The sequence below is a fragment of the Thermobia domestica genome, chromosome 11 (genome assembly GCF_964235325.1).
Source record: "Thermobia domestica chromosome 11, izTheDome1.hap1.1, whole genome shotgun sequence".
In the NCBI taxonomy this organism is placed as follows: Eukaryota; Metazoa; Arthropoda; class Insecta; order Zygentoma; family Lepismatidae; genus Thermobia; species Thermobia domestica.
The window spans coordinates 233425376-233443055 of NC_137464.1; the positions used below are offsets into that span (position 1 = coordinate 233425376).

Here is a 17680-nt window from a genome sequence, read left to right on the forward strand (position 1 = left end):
CAAAGAATATGCTGCCTTAAAAGTAAGGCATAGGTACACTGCGTATGACTTCAAGTACAGTGATTTTGTTCGGTTGTTCTTAAGTATTTAAAATGTATATTTTTGGATAAGTCGATTATTTTCGCCTCCCCTTGTACTTTGAATTAAGTTACAACTAGTTCACTGAATGTACAAATACAAATATATAGGTTAGGTTTTAGGAGGATTCTTAATACATTTTGATTTATGTAAAAAAAAAAAAAAAAAAAAAAAAAAAACTCTTCCAGGCCTCTTATAATGACAAGAAAATATGGAAGTGCTTTGAACGTTGTCCTAGGCCCAAATCTTAACAATACTTTAACAATAGTATTTTATAATAGTATCTATCTTTTTAAGTACTTTGTGAAAATAAACGCACCATCATAATAAAAGCATTCTTACTCGAAACGATTACTTTTCCGCTGTTAGAAAAAAAAGTAGGATAAAAGTTTTCTATTTAAACGTACTTTGTTTAATATAATTTGTTCCATCCGAAATACATTTTAAACATTATTAAGGAGTAAGTATACTGGTATTAATTTTTTAATAATTTATTTTGGTAACTGTGAGAAAATTGGAATTCGAAAACTGCATAATGAAAAAAAGAGAACTAAAGTACATAGGTGACGTCACGGTTACTACATGAGATGAAGGCCACGTGACAGGAAGAGTACTTTCTCAGCGCATGAATAAACAATGTGTATTGCTTCTGATTGGCTAGTACTATCAATCATATGTACGTCATTGCAGGAAATAGTTCCAAAATAATGTTATGTTAAAATTGATATTTTAAAAATAGGTTTGTTATTCTACAAGCATAATCATAAATTATTCTTTACCGAAGTTCTTACAGAGCTAGTTATCCCTTAGAAAACATTCATGGAGAGCGTAAATAGCGGAAGAAGAAAGTCTTGTCAACGACTTCGGTAGTACAAAGGCTGCTGTAAGCTACATATCCAGCGATTAGGATTGCAAACTCCTCATTCTTACATTAGCGACAGGGAGTGTAGCAACTGCGTAAAGAAGTGCCAAAACAGTGACAAGTAAGTGTCTTTTATAAAATACAACTTCTGTTTAAATTTTACATTAAGTCTATGTATAATGTTTGATCATCTTTTGGTGCCTATACTTTTCCGTGGTAGTCTACCATCGTGATGCAATTGCGACATTATTAGAGGTACAATATTGTAAATTCCAGTGCAGAAAGAAAGAAATGGTGTCGCTGGAATTCAATCTGTTGATCATGAATATCCACAACTCGACTAACATATCATTCCGTAGTTCTCAGTTTAGTGTGGTCTATAGAAATATGGAATACATCTACTAAATACCGAGAAGAATATTTTTGGTTTCCGTGTTGAGAAAAAAAAAATCTGTTTTCTATTTTTGTTTCATATGTTTGGTTCTGTGATCTCCCATTAGTAATACACAAAGTGGGCAAACATAAACAAGAATTTAGATTTATATTAGAAAGTTATATTAGAGAATTTATATTCGGTAATATAATAGAAATGTTATCTCCAACACTGATAGTATGTGCATATAACAGTTTCTTTCACTCCTACAAAATTAAATTCCGGGTAGCGAAAAATGATGGAATGTTACTTTGAATTTCCCGATTTTTTGAAAGTAAATTTTAGATTTGAAACGAAAATTAAATTAAATTTCTTGTTTTACATTCCACGATTACGCCCTATATGCTGAGAGACACGGATTATTAATAAAAGGAAATGATTATGGAAGAGTTAGTTGAATGACGATGTGGGAGTAAGCAAGAGAAAACTCACAGACAACAATGTTTCCATTACAAAGTGTGTCCTCTTATCGAACTAGGAACCCTCGCCTCATAGAGAACGCTTCAGCACTGAACCACCGTGTCACCCTCCAACACTTAGAAATGTTTTGAACTCAGATAAATACAAGAACTACACAAATTGTATACTCCTTCTGTTTTTTTTTTTTTTTTTTTTTTTTTTGTAAAACATAATTTAAATACTTTTCACAACACTAAATCCTTTTTCATCTTCCTTTCAAACTTAAACGCAAACATAGTAATAGCTCAAGATGACTATGCCTGCCCAAACAGCTTATAGTAGATTTATATGTGGCTAATATTTTTCTTTTCGAAACCGGTTACGGCTACGTCTTAATTCTAATAATTTTGCAAGTGCCACACGGTGCTCTTGTAACACAGAAACTTTTATTCTTTCCGAGAAAATCAAAGACTAATAACGTTGACAAAAGACGGGAGTGACAACACAGGAGGAAGCGTTACTAATAAATATTATTATTTTATATTTTATTTACTCCCTTTCCAAGTATTCATTCATTACGTATGATTTTGATTAGAAAAAGTGACAAAAGTTCGATTTTATGTTTTTTTGTTTTCAGAAACAATCTTAAAACTAAAATACGAGAAATAGCACTAGTTATATTCTTTCCCTATCCCAAAATTACTGTTTCTACTTTCGCGCTAGTGATATCTATATTAAAGTATTTCAATAATTCGCTTCAATAATTATTTTAAATGTATCATTTTTTAGGTTAGTGAAACTTAAAAGAAATAATCCTAGCAGCTACTACTATCATACTGATTGATACTGATATTGGTATTAATTCACTTTGTAATAATCTTGATAGTAATAATTGAAACAGAGTAGGGAAGTGTAAGTATACGTGATAAATACTGAAGTGATTTTTTCTTTTCTTCACTTAGGAATTTTCAAGGGAAACAGCGTTGTCATTCAGGTAGAAATTCAGGTGTTGTGATTCAGGTAAGCAATCAATTTTTTTTTTAAAACTATAGATATTTTATCATTAAATTATATTTAATCCATATACGGCTTCTTCGGGTATATGTATTTCAGCCGTGTAAAGCTTATTTGTCCAGGAGATTCCCAGTTTTAATTTAAGAACTTCCAGCTGAGAGAGTAATTCCTTTGCTGTATTTGATCTCCTTTTGTCTATTTTGATTATTTGGAATTTACTGTGAAAACTGAAACATGTGTTCTCTGTCTGTGACTCGAATCGAGACCCCCGAAGAGAGGCCACTGTTTCTGTTTGTGAAGCAATCGTCCCCATAATCTACAACTGAACATTAGAAATGCTTTATCACTTCGATTTTATTACGATATTAACTAGGTATTTTGCTATAACAGAACCATTTTTTTTAAAAAAAATACTTATTATTTCTTTCTCTGTAGGAAGTACAAAGTTCGTTTTCCGGACTAAGCTTATTCGGGAGGAGACCCCACATAAGATATGATCAAAGTTTATACGATCACATAACAAAAGAATTTTAGAAATGATCCAAAATAATGGAGCAAAAGATTGCAATCTTGGCCAATAATTAATTTCTGGATCCGGGCCCACAATATTTTTGAACGGCTTCTAAATCTTTTTTTTTTCTTACGGAATAAGGACATCGTAGAATGTTAACTGATAGTTTGGGTTTGGCTACACTGTATGTAATTATCCAGATATAACACGTATAAGAAAACTTTCGATTGAAATATGAAGGTAACCCAGAAAGTTCTATAGCTTTTTCACCCACCACCTTCGAACATCGATCCGTCATTTAATATTACCTGGAAGATCAAATGTAGTTCCCACCAGAATCAATGACCTCCACCAACGTTCTATAAGGCCATCGATTGCATCGCGGTAGAACTTGATGGGCCGTGAAGCGAAGAAAGTATCAAATGCATTTTGTACCTCTACTAGGGATTTGAACTGGCGTCCTCAAAGATGATTGTCTGAGGAATGGAACAGATGATAATAGGACGGTGCAGTGTCCGAGGAGTATGGTGGATGCAATAGTGTTTCCCATCAAAAGCGTAAACTGGTGTCCCGGGTCATCCTTGCCACGGTTTGAGTTTTTCTTGAACACGACTCAACTGCTGACAGTAAACAGTTGCATTGATGCTCTGAATAGCTGGTAGCAGTTCCCGATGCACAATGCCTCGAGCAGTCCACCAAACACAAAGGAGGACCTTCTTCTGACGCAGTGATGGTTTCGGCTGTTTTGGAACCGGTTCATAGGAAGCTAACCAATGACAACGGCGCCGTGGAGCTTCGTACAGCACCCACTTCTCATCACATGTCAACACCCTCTCCAGTAATGGCTTTTTCCTCAGACAAAACTGGAAAGAAACACAGGTGTCTGCTCGAGTTGCCTTCTGGCTCAAAGTCAAATAATGTGGAACCCATCAACCCAACTTGTAGTGCTTCCCAAGTTGATGAGGGTGCTGGCGGAATCGTAGTCCCACACATTGAATTGTAGTCCCAGTTCCTTACATGTCTGCCACTGCTCGCCTTAGTTGCTGCCTGAAGATATGGACTATTTAAAGCAAAACACCAGTTTGTTTGTTTCTTTCTTTTCTTTTTTCTTTTCTTTCTTTTTTCTTTCTCTTTTTCTTTTTGTAAATTTCACATAACAGCAAACTTGAAAATACTTTTACCCATAAATATAGAGGATATTATCATTTGGTTAGTTAGAGTTTACTGTTTCTTTCTAGCTCTGAGGCTATGTGAGACGTAACCTACAGATGAAGTTGCAATCCTATTGATCCTAAGCTCTCGCTTTCAGTACGAGCCGTCCCTAGTTCGATTCCCGGTGGGAGCACTCGGTCAAAATATTGTAAAAACATTTTCAGGCCAGTTATTCTGAATGAGGTTTTCATGGGATTTCCTCATTCACACCAGGCAAATGCCGGGGTGATACCTAACTTATAGGTCCCTGGCAGCTTCTTTCCTTCCCTTTCCGAGGATAGTGTCTTTGTCATCCCTCATACGTGACGGACTAAATGGCCATAGATGTCGAGTGTCCAGAAATCTAAGAATCCTAATTCTAATCCTCATCCTATTGATCTTAATTCATTCAAAGTTTAAGATTCTCTTCCCGGAAATCGAGCCCCGTCGACTTTCTCATACACTGCTGAATTTTTACCAGGCTTGAAGGTAGTATTGGCCACGAGACTAGACATTTCTCGTCTCGTCATGAAAACGAGACGATGATTGCGATGAAAAGTGTGTTTTTAAATCCGAGACGAGACGGAAAACGCAAATTCTCGTCTCGTGTTAGCTAGATGAGAAATTTCACGTGTTTCGTAGGCAATACTAGTTCATTTCAAATCTTATATCTGAAAGCAGTTTTAGTGCTACGTGGTTCACATAATAAGAGCTATAAATTTACAAATTGCTTGTACGAATACGACGAAGAGCATTTATCAATGTTTAAAGTTACGCAAGACATTATACAATATGCTCCGATAATAAATATTGTTTAACTGTACTTATATCGGATCTTTTGTACACCCTCGTTACACGAAATAATGCTAACTTCTGGATGAAATTAAGAAAAAAAAATAATGCATAAATTTTGTACATAAATTTAGAAAATTTTCCGAAAATCAAAATGAGAATAGAAAGAATTCTATGAGAATCGAGACAAGATGAGGCTTCTACAAGACGAAACGAGAAAAGTATACGAACATTTACAACTATACAATAAGAAGGATATTATTCTTGGAACGATAAAACCATATTTAAAACAAAAGCGTTTCTGGCTCCGGTTTTTTATATGCAGATTAATATTTGAACCGAAAATAGGAGTAAATTGTTTCCATTTCAGGTTTTAGTAAAGAGAAAAATGAAATGAAATCATATCTTTGAGTTTTACGTCCCACGGTTATGCCGGTTAGGCTAAAGGAGACGGTGATGATGAGTAATGAATGAAATGGTGGAATGAAGAAAGTGGGAGGAAACGGGAGAACCCCGAGAAAAAACACACGCACACGGTGTTTGTCCACCACAAAGTTCACTTGGCGGGGGCTGGGAGTTTTAGTAGAGAGAGAGAGAAAGAGAGAGATTGAAGAGTAGAAGTGGAATCTATTCTAGTAAAGCTTAATCTATTTTTAAATACCGTTTCTGTTGTCTAGTGTAGAAGGGGGAATTGGGAGGTATTTTTTTTCAACCTTTTTTCCTCACATGATATAGATGTTTTTCTAGTTTTTAAGAACTGATTTATGTTGCAGGTTCTTCTGCACCTATTGTGATAGTAATAAATTTGTGGCATCTTTACTTTTGATACTAAACATTTTTATTGTGTTGGTTTGATTTTTACCCAATTACCCCCTGGGTGAAAAATGACTAAAATCATTGCCAGTGCACATAAACCCGTAGGGGTGATTGGGTGAAAATGAAGAAAAAATTAAGCTTTCATTTGCTGTATATAACTTGTATTACACTTAAAAACTAATAGTTTTATGTGGCCTAGAAAACAATTATATTTTCGCTCCACATCCTATCTAATACAACGCATATCCGTTTCTATCCAACGTGGTAACGTCTCGTTGGTACTTGGCACTTTACCACCTGGCAAGGAACTGGATGAGTTGTTTATACTTTGAGAAGAATTGTCTTTGTAGAAGAACGTAATCAGAATCTAATTGTTTGATATTGTAAAGAATATTGTAAGATATATGTTTCTATTGTTATTATGTTATCGTATAGAAGCTGTGATCAAAATGCATAGATTATACTTTTGTTTACGCAAAATAAGGAGTAACTTATTTCTAAAACTCAAAGATATTTGAATGCCTTTTCAAGCTTACCAATTATTGTTTATAGATAGTATATTGTCCTGTGAGCTTAATCCAAAATATATTACATACGAAAAACAAAAATAAGCGTGAAAACTTTGGCTGAAAACTTGAAAACAAATTAGAAAAACCGAGAGGACAGGCCCAGATATTCAAACAAATGTAGGAGAAGGTAATAATACTAACAGTCAATAACTAATAACTATTACAATAGAATATGTGTTGGAACTCTGGGTAGATAAACAGGTCCTATTTACAGCATCAGCACTATTGGCATATGCAACGACCACTGGAGGCCTAAGTTGAATAAAATAGCTTAATCAGCACAATGCACTAACACAAAAGTGAACCCCACGAAAGGCAAAGATAGCACAGCATTTATATGAATTCTAAGGAAAAAATGTTCACTTAAAAATTCCACCCATCTACTCCCAGATCATGCGCCCAATTATCTCCTGGGGGTAATTGGGAGGTACAAATTTTAAGAAAATTTTAACTGCCTCATAGTGAGGATCCAAGTTTGCTGCTTTTCATGGCACCATCTTTAGGATTTTTTTTTTATCAGCAGTAAAAAATCAGGATCAAAACATTAACAGATGCGCGATTTATTGTGACTCAAACCAAAACACACACAAATCTGAAACTCGGTTCGAAGTATGTCATTCCTCAATCAAATCAGTTTTTGGCTTCCTTTGTCATTATTACACCCTGTCAAAATTCATCTAAGCTATTTTTCTGATAAGCATCTACCCACCCAAAATTTGAGTGTAATTAAATTCCATAAAAATATATTAAAATGGAAAATATAAATTTTTAAAAAGTTTTCCGCCCGATTATCCCCTCTACCCAATTCCCCATTCTACCCTACCATTATTGGTTTTACTAATCAACGTTTGAACTGGAGATGGTCGATTGGCACCAGATCCAGTTTGAATAAAGTTTAACGGAGGAATCATGGGACACTGAACAATACATTGGCCTGTTTCTTGAGCTGTTTCGCTTTTATGTCTGTCCACGGACACACTGACGGACGGATGTATCCGATCTATAAGACTTCTCGTGCTTCTGTATGCTGTAACATCGCACGTCTATTAATTAGTTATAAATATTAATATTCAAATAATATTTTATTCAAGCAAATCAGTGCTAGGAAATGTTTTCGGGGAAAGAGATTTGGCAAATAATAATAATAATAATAATAATAATAATAATAATAATAATAATAATAATAATAATAATAATAATAATAATAATAATAATAATAATTAACTAGCACATATTTAATGCTGTTGTAGATGATATTAAATCCGAACTGTGAAAACGAAGTGCAAACTGTAAAATTTTGAGCTTTGTGACCCCTACATTTTCCAACGGAAATGGTCTTGTTTTGTTTACAAATGGTCACCATATCTATTTCCTTGTTCGTTTCTTTATGGGGCTCATAAATGTAATTATTGACACAGCATTGTGAGAGTTTTGGAGACTTCTTTACGTATATTCCAAAGTTTCAAGAAGAAACGGTGATCTATAAAACCAGAAATAAACTGTGAGAATGAGCTCATACATATTAATCAATAATGGATCCATACGGCCAGTCATAGCCTTTTTTAACAGAATGTTTAGTTAATTCTACTTTATAAACTAGTCCTTATTGCACCGGTGTATCGCGTCGTGGTAAATCAAAGGATCGTGTTCTAACAACATTCAAGATACATGGTAGGGTATATCTTTTCGAGTTCCTTTCCTTGAGAATATGGGATGAGAATAAGCATTAATGAAATAATAAAAACAAATATGATTGGATTGAAACGTTATGTATAAACTAATTGAAGTAGCAAGAAACACATTAGTAAAAGTAACTACTTTTCATATATGGTGTAGGTAACGGAATTAGTGAGAAGTTATTAATATGTGAGCGAGAAACAAAAAACAAGGACAAGAAGAGAGAGAGGGGTCTTTGGGGAGAAAATCTGTTACATGTATGAGTTTTGAGGTTTAGAGATGTAAAGAAACTCATGAAACGACTCATGTAATGTATTATGGTTTACAGGTTATATAGAATTGATAATGGATTGAATAATTACATAAGTATATAATTAGATGGAAAAAATGATGAGCAATTATTAGAAATAGAAGGTCTGGAAACAATAATATTGGGATTTATTAAAGAGTGAAAGAAACTGGTTATACTTTGTTTAAGAAGAAATTGAATACTGAAAGCTAGTAAAAGATAAAAGTTATAATAAGATAGGAGAAGAAGATGTAATGAACAATAAAGAAACGGACAATTAATACAGAAAAAAGAGAGAAATATATCAATGGATAAATATTGCATGCGTCCTTCTCAGCAGCGACATATGATCTGGCTTTGAAGTGTTGGTTATATAAACATATGTTAGACCTGGATTTGGAAGATGTCGCCTGAAGTGAACAAGGGTGGTGGTTTCCTATGCTGTTTACGTATGCTTCTGGTCAAATATAGTCAACTTAGGCCAAAAATACTTTTTTTCAATTGATGGTTTCCGGTTGGTTTTGACTGGAGATTTATTCGAAAGTTTTCCGATTTAAAAGACTAAATAAAATATTTGGCATTCTAAATGCTAACAGTTCCTCAATTGCTGTCCAGCGATTCGCTTAATTTTGTAGCTTATTATGGTTTGAGAATAACCCAGAGCTTACCACAAGGAAGTGGCTGGATTGTGATTTCCACACACCCACCGATCCGAAATAATGTTCGAAAATATCTCTTTTACTAAAGAACAGAACAAGATTTTCTTCTAGCGTTCTTGTTAGACTTTATAGTAACTTTTTATTCTTCTATCTTATATCTTCAAAATTCCAATTTTGCATTGATATACAGCGCTGACGCCGATAGTAAAAGAACCACATTCTGAGATGATTTTCGTAAGTCGCTCCACTCGTTGGATGTGGCAGGAAAGTTTTTCTTTGTTTTCAATATAGCCATATACTTCTTCGTTTGTAGTATTATTGGTCAACGGAGGCTTGTGGAGGGAGCATGACGCCTAATCATTCAGGTTGAAGTATATTTCTGCATTAAAATTGATGGTTGGTGCGAAGTCGTTTGCCTTTTCTCAATCCTCTTACTCTCTTAATTCCTCATCAACCAGGATTTCTTGTGTCTTTCTCTGCCACATCCAAGGAATGGAACGACTTATGAAAATCATCTCAGAGTCTTCTTCTTCTGGTGGGCCGCGGTGGCTCAGTTGTAGAGCGTTCACCTCTGGTGCTTGGGGTCCCGGGTTCAAGTGAACTTTATTTTGGACAAACACCATATGCGTGGGTTTTCTCGGGGTTCTTCCGTTTCCTCCCACTTTCTTCATTCCACCATCACTCATCATCACCGTCTCCTTTAGCCTAACCGGCATAATCGTGGGACGTAAAACTCAAAGATTTCGTTTCTTTTTTCTTCTTCTTCTGTTATCGGTGTCAACGCAAGTGATGAATATATGAAAGCGAAATTGGAATCTAGAAGCTATATGCCGACATATCCAATAAAAGGTGACTATAAAGTCTAACAAGAAAGATTGAAGAAAATATTGTCCAACCCATTATTAAAATCATATTTGTCAACGTAATTAGAGATAGGGTGGGTAGATATACCTCACAGTCCAGCCATCTCCTGGAGATGAACTGAGGTTTATTTTCAAACCATAATAAGCTATAAAAATAAGCGACTCGCTAAATAGTAATTGAGGAACTGTTAGCAAATACAAAGCCAAGTCCTTGCTTATTCTTCGCTTTTTATTTAGTCTTTTAAATCAGAAAACTTTCGAGTAAAATTCAAGTTTAAATACAACTGGAAAACATCTATTGAAAAAAAAAATGTTTTTAGCTTAACATTGGCAACCTTTGACCAAAAGCATAAGTAAACTGCGTAGGAAACCAGTCCTGAAGGAAAAATTTAACAGATTTGTTATAAACAAAACAATGAACACATAATGCATATAAAAGCATATAATAGCCAATTAATGACGTTATCGTGAAATTGTTATGCGTGTTGCAAAACCAAATCAGACGTCTTTTTTGTAAAAGTGGACACTTTCCCGCACTACATCCCACCTTAATACTTCGAGAAAAGTTTTCTTCGATACACTCTAATATACGTGGGTCGTTTAGTATACAAGTTTCCCTAAGATACAAAAAAAAAAAAAAAAAAAAAATGTTTTTCAAAATTGTCAAAATATCAATCTCTCGTAACTTAGTTCGTATTCGTTCGAAATTCATCCTTAGACACAAAAATACTTTGCATATGTATTGCCCCATCTGTTTCGTTTGAGCTATTACAATTGTAGAGGTCTTTCAAATCTATTTGTTTTTGACAGTGTAAAGCTCTTATTATACAACACTGCTTGACAAGTGAGGTACTGCATCCTTTCTTCTTACATGTAGATTTGAAATATGTGATAAGTTTGACGTAATGCTAATTGCGAAAGCAATACTTCATGTTCGGTGGTCAACACTGCACAGTGGGCCAGAATCAGAATCTGACTGGAAAAAAGTAGTTTTGGCAACTACGTCTAATCTACATTCGAACAGCACAGTTGTGTTAAGTAATAAATAAGGTTTCTTGCTGCGTATCAGTAAACACGGATAACAGCATATAGTGGCGGCAGCAGCACTTCAAAATTGATAGTTCATTATCTGTTTTATAGCGCGCTGAATTGGGGTAGTATGAACGTAAGGTTTGCGGTTTAATTGCGCATGTGAAAAGGCAACGAACGATCGCAAAATAAGCTATGAGTAAAGGTATGTATATGTACTTGCTGTTTGACTAAAGTTTTGATTGATTGGTTTACGTTGCTGTTCTGTAGAAGCATTTCTAGAGAGTCGAAGTATTCACGTATTGAAGAACTGCTATTGGAAATTGAAATTGAGATTTAAAAATGTACGTTCATGTCTGTATTGAGATTTTTCGTCATGATGTAGTTTGATGTATGTATTTCGAAATACAGTTGTGATCTACTGCCCGTTCTTGCCCGATTTTTATATTTATCGTCTTTTCAAAGTTAGGTGTAGCGAGCCGGATACGCTCTTCGTGACGTGAAGAACCTGTACGAGGTATTGCGTTCTAAACCATCACTTTATAATTATGATACGAACAGTTATGGAATGTAAATTCTTTCTGTAGATGTTCTTCGCAGTGTGAGAGTGACTTTAAGTGCCTTCAAAGTAATTTCGAGAAGCGTTAGAAGCTGTGTAATAGAATGACTGATAAATTTTTATCCAAATAAAATGATTGGTTGGAACTTGGAAGGACATATTAAGTTCTCTGATAAAGTATTTACTGGTTTCAAAACGATCTCTTGAAGCCAAGAGCATAGGCCTTTGACAAGCAAATTAGGCAGACCTAGTAAACTCTTCGAAGATCCGGAAACAAAGTCGAAGAAAAAACTTGTACAACCACTCGTTACAAAGCATTCTGAGTAAAAGCTGGTGTTGGCTACCCAATGTTCATTGAGAGCTGCTGGAAAAAGAGATGCCGCGGTTGTATTAGGAAAAATCACTCAAACGACACCTAAGGGAGCAACGAAAATCAAAAAGGCTTATCATTCGCCAAAATTCTCTCAAACACTTATTCTCCGGATGAAGTTGTGGCACTTATTATAGATAACAACTTAACAAAAAGACAGTATGCAAATTTGAGACTAGGTGCAAAGGCAGAACATTGTGACATATATCCGTCGTACAAAGTGGTGTGGGAAGCAAAATTAAAGCGTTATCCCAGAGAAAAGAATATTATAGTAACTGACACGTCAGCCGAAGATAATTTACAAGCAATAGTAAATTAGACAATTGAGCGCATCGTGATTTTAATGAAGATTATATTAAACAGTGCATCAAAGATGGAGACATAATGAAATTAGTGTGTGAGTGGGGTTCCGATGGAAGCAGTTGTCATAATGTATACAAGCAGAAAGTTCAAACAGAAGATAAATTGAACTAGTGGCCCAGATAGTTTTGCTATCTCCTTCGTTCCCTTACAGTTGTATTCAACACCAGATAGGGAGGTTGAAAAAGCAATTTTGTAGCAAAATCCCTAACCATCGTCGCCTAGATTTTGTCGACCAATTAAATTATTGTACCAGAAAAGAGAACTGAACTGTCGAGAAAAGAGGTATGTTCAATGGAAACGCAAATACGTAATTTAAAGCCTACTAATGTACCAATTCAGGAAAAGGAAGTAAATGATATCCCTAAACTTGTGTTCACAATGGTGAATGGGAAGATGTGAAACTCTGTTACAGAAACTTCCTCCTCAAACGTACTCCTTGAAGGCACTTAAAGTCACTCTCACACTGCGAAGAACATCCACAGAAAGAATTTATATTCCATAACTGTTCGTATCATAATTATAAAGTGATGGTTTAGAACGCAATATCTCGTACAGGTTCTTCACGTCACGAAGAGCGTATCCGGCTCGCTACACCTAACTTTGAAAAGACGATAAATATAAAAATCGGGCAAGAACGGGCAGTAGATCACAACTGTATTACGAAATACATATATCAAACTACATCATGACGAAAGATCTCAATACAGACATGAACGTACATTTTTAAATCTCAATTTCAATTTCCAATAGCAGTTCTTCAATACGTGAATACTTCGACTCTCTAGAAATGCTTCTACAGAACAGCAACGTAAACCAATCAATCAAAACTTTAGTCAAACAGCAAATACATATACATACCTTTACTCATAGCTTATTTTGCGATCGTTCGTTGCCTTTTCACATGCGCAATTAAACCGCAAACCTTACGTTCGTACTACCCCAATTCAGCGCGCTATAAAACAGATAATGAACTATCAATTTTGAAGTGCTGCTGCCGCCACTATATGCTGTTATCCGTGTTTACTGATACGCAGCAAGAAACCTTATTTATTACTTAACACAACTGTGCTGTTCGAATGTAGATTAGAGGTAGTTGCCAAAACTACTTTTTTCCAGTCAGATTCTGATTCTGGCCCACTGTGCACTGTTAGGCTTGTGGTACAAAAGAGTATGACAAACAATGTTCGCTTTCCAATAGTCGAATGATACAAAATTTTAGCATGTTATGTCTGTTATGTCTTCTAGTTTGAAAGTTACAAGGGTGAATCAAGATAAATTATCCACTTTACATATATATAAAGGGTGGATCTTAAATGTTAAACTAATAAATAAGAAACACTGAAATTTAGTACTATACAAATTTCGGAAAGCGGACACGGTATATCTTACTATGCGTAAACATTATATATCGGATTTTGAATGAATACAAAGAAAGTCACAAAGGATTGAAATTTTGATTTTTCAAAATGTTTTATTCCGAATAACTGCTGAGATAAGTGCTACAAGCAGTTCCTTTAATAATTTTCAGTAAAAATGAAACTTAGAATGTCACTTACTGCAATTTGGTATCACAAACCGTTATGGAGATATGGTAAGAACTGTTTAAGTTTGTAATATTGCTTAACATTATGTAGTTCCGAGGACTTATTGTAATGATAGTTATCCAAAAGCATTGTTGTAATGTTGTATAGCAAAGTAAATCAAAAATCGTTTCAAAAAACAATCCCACAAAATACGCTATTTTATGCAATATGTAAATTTTTATCAGTTTCTCATATCTCCCAAGTAGATTGAGATATCAAGTTCTTGTAAAGTATATTGTGATCTTTATATCTATGAGGGTGGGTTGATAAGTTCTAAGCCTCACCAAGAAATGAAGTAGATAGGAAGCGAAGCTTGGTGTTTCTATTCAACATATTCCCCTTATAGTACAATACACTTTTCACATCGCTGCTACAGTGCTTGCAGGCCAGGCAAACAGAAGTCGGATGAATACTCTGCAAACCAGGCCTCTGTTTGAGAAATGACATCATCGGCGCCATTAAAATGTGTTCTCTTTAAAAACATGTTCAATTTATTAAAGAAATAAAAGTCTGATGGAGCCAAATTAGACGAATAAGGTGGATGTTCCTGTATTTGAAATCGTAGGTCCTCCAATATTTGCAATGTCGGACGTGCCTTGTGTGAGGGCGCATTCCTGGAGGAAGATTACCCCTTTTAACAGCTTTCCAGGTCTCTTCTCCTTTAGTGCTGCTTTCAGTTCGTCCAGAAGAGATGTATAATATGTTCCATTGCTAGTTTCACCCGATTTAGATAATTTAGCAATAGAATTCCTTCACAATCCCAGAAGACCGTAGCAAGGACTTTAGCAAAGGAGCGCTGTGTCCTAGCCTTCTTCGGACGTGGAGAACCGCTGTGGCGCCATTCCGTTGATTGCTGTTTCGTCGTGGGATCGTAGAAATATAACCAGGTTTCGTCCACTGTTACCAGCCGTTGCAAAAAATTGGTCTTATCCGCTTGAAATTGGAACAGAACTGCCTTATTTGCCTCCACCCGTTCACGCTTCTGATCTGCGTTCAAAAGTTTCGGAATCCATTTTGCCGCGACCTTCCTGATACCCAAGTCTTCATGGATAACTTTCCATTCTCCTTCATGACTAGTGCCCAATGTGTCCTCTATCTGTTTGAGCGCGATTCGGCGATTGTCGAGAATCATCCGGTGAATGGCGCCAATCGTCTCAGGAGAGGTCACTGAAATTCGTCTGCCACACCTTGGATTATCGTTCATACCAAATTGCCCACGTTTGAAGTTTGCTGCCCATCCCTTCGCAGTGGCATATGATGGTGCCTTGTCCCCCAATGTCGTGACAAGTTCGTTGTGGATCTCCTTCCGTGAGAGTCTCTTTAGGATGAGGTACTTGATGAATGCACGGTATTCAAATTTACTAATTTCTGGAACGTGTTCTGACATCCTTACTTTAGACCTAAAAAAACTAATTTAAAATTAGTTTAGTCAAACCAAATTTTGCACAGTAGCTTCACAAGTTATATACCTTATAAACGTATATGACTTTTATATCTACTTTGTTCGAACTGGGTAGGCTGAGAACTTATCAACCTACCCTTGTATAGAAATCCATCTATGTGTTGGATGAAATATTTATCTCAACATCTTTCTTCAGGTAAAGTAATTTGAAAAGAGTAAAATTTGCAATTCATGGTAACTTTGATTATACCTGTTCGAAATACTTCATATGATGATCATAGTATTCAACAATAAAGTGCTTTGAATGCATATAAACCCTACCGTCTTACTTGCCGTTTTACTGTTGTAGAATTCTCTAATATTTTGACTGTGTTTCGAGGTTTGTGATAGTATTAAGTCATTCGTATTAATACTGCATGACATATTTTGGAAGAACGAAACCATATGAAGAAAACTGCATATCTCTATTTACTTCTGTTTTATCGATTATTCTGTCAGAATCTTAGATTTTTACCACTTTTGATTTAACAAACAGGTAAAAGCAGAGACAAAAGTCACTCTTGAGACGATGAATCTGTGTCAAAAACAGCCATTGCATTTCTTTGCTCTATATTACGACCGGAAGCACTAGTAAATTTCAATCACTTCCGGTTTTAGTAGAGTCTAGGGGGTGGTGATGGTTCTCTTAAGACTCTGAATCTATTAAAACAACGCTTGTAACTATTTAATGTTGTTGTTATATGGTAAACAAACTTCATACAGACAATGTTTTTGTAACACTTCCGGTTTGAATAGATTGTTGATGGAGGAAATGAAATCTATTGTTGGGCGTTGAATCCATTCTGAAAAAGCACTTCTCAATTTTTTGTACATTTTTTCTCTATGGAAAGTACATTTTGAAATCGGAAACACTACTAAATTTTAATCACTTTCAGTTTAGGTAGAATGTAGTGAGTGCTGATAATATATTCTCTTGAGAGAATGAATCCCTTGTATAAGATCTCTTGTCGCTGTCTATTACGGTTTTTATTCTATGGCAATCGACGCTAAGAACCGGAAATATTTTTTTTGTTTTTTTGGTCGTTATCCCTGTTTGAAGAGAGGATCGACGCAAAGCATGGCACTTATCCTTGTGACGCTAAGTCGACTGGAAAAATTCGCTTCTCGATATGTTTTACTATTACATCTCTGTTACGTGTCGAGAGACAAACGAACTGTCATAGCCTTTGTATAAACCTGTTGATACTTACGCATATCATTATTTGATAGTCTAAAAGAATTTAAAAATATGTTTCGTTCTTAGGTATTAAGTATATCAACAATAGTTCCATTTTACTCCAATGTTGCGTGGAAGTGTTTGTCATTCACTGAATCTTTGGGTTTCGCTTTTGTCTCTTAAAGAGCAGAAAGAGTAGTAACTAACGGGAAACAGTTTCTTGATATGAATTTAGTGTTTCAAATTTATGGTTAATATCGGCTTTAATCCGTCTATTAGTGCAGATTTCTACAATTTCCTGTCTGAATACTGATTATTATGAAGAAGAAACAGTAACAGTTAGGTTGAAACTATGTTCTACATTGATTGAGGATTTCATGAACAGATGCAATGAACAAGGTTGGTCCTTTACTATTACCAGAGTGGTACTAGTATACAATTTCCCTTTTCAATATTGGTCCACTTAGATAATGTTGCCAAGAAGACGAGACGAGACGAGACAAAAGGTTTTCCCGTATCACTTTCTAAATTTTGTAGCAAACTCGTCTCAATTCTTGAATATTTTTTTCTCATCTGCTCTCGATTCTCAGAGACTTTCTCTTGTATTGCCTCGAATTTCTTCTCATGTCGTTTTGTAAATTTATGCACAAGATGTATACCCTAATACTTTCCTCAGAAACATATATAAGTTACCAGAATCATTTTGTCACGAGAAGTTCATGAAGAATATCATATTGTGTACTTAAACTATGTATTGTGTAATAGCTTGCAGATATTTAAGGGGTGTTAAATGCTCTTCATTATATTGATACTAAGCTTAATCAATTTATAGTTGTATGTTATGAATTATATAACATTAGAATAGTGACTGAAATCTAAGAAATAGATGAACTAGTGGTGTCCACAAGACTAGTGATTTTTCGTCTCCTTTTAAATGTAGACTTAATCCTGGTTTCGTTTCCGAGACGAAACAAGAAATTTCACGTAACATCGGCAACGTTAACA

At 35.2% G+C, this 17680-nt stretch overlaps 1 protein-coding gene across 1 annotated transcript in view; it reads left to right on the forward strand.

Annotated features, from left to right (window-relative positions):
* Positions 1-1008: 1008 nt before the first annotated feature.
* LOC145663774 (innexin inx2-like) overlaps positions 1009-17680 on the forward strand; it is a 34017-nt gene continuing 17345 nt past the window's right edge. Inside the window, exons 1-2 of the mRNA XM_081729862.1 lie at positions 1009-1061; positions 2735-2792. The gene's annotated coding sequence lies outside the window, so the exon portion shown is untranslated. The remainder of the gene's footprint in view (positions 1062-2734; positions 2793-17680) is intronic.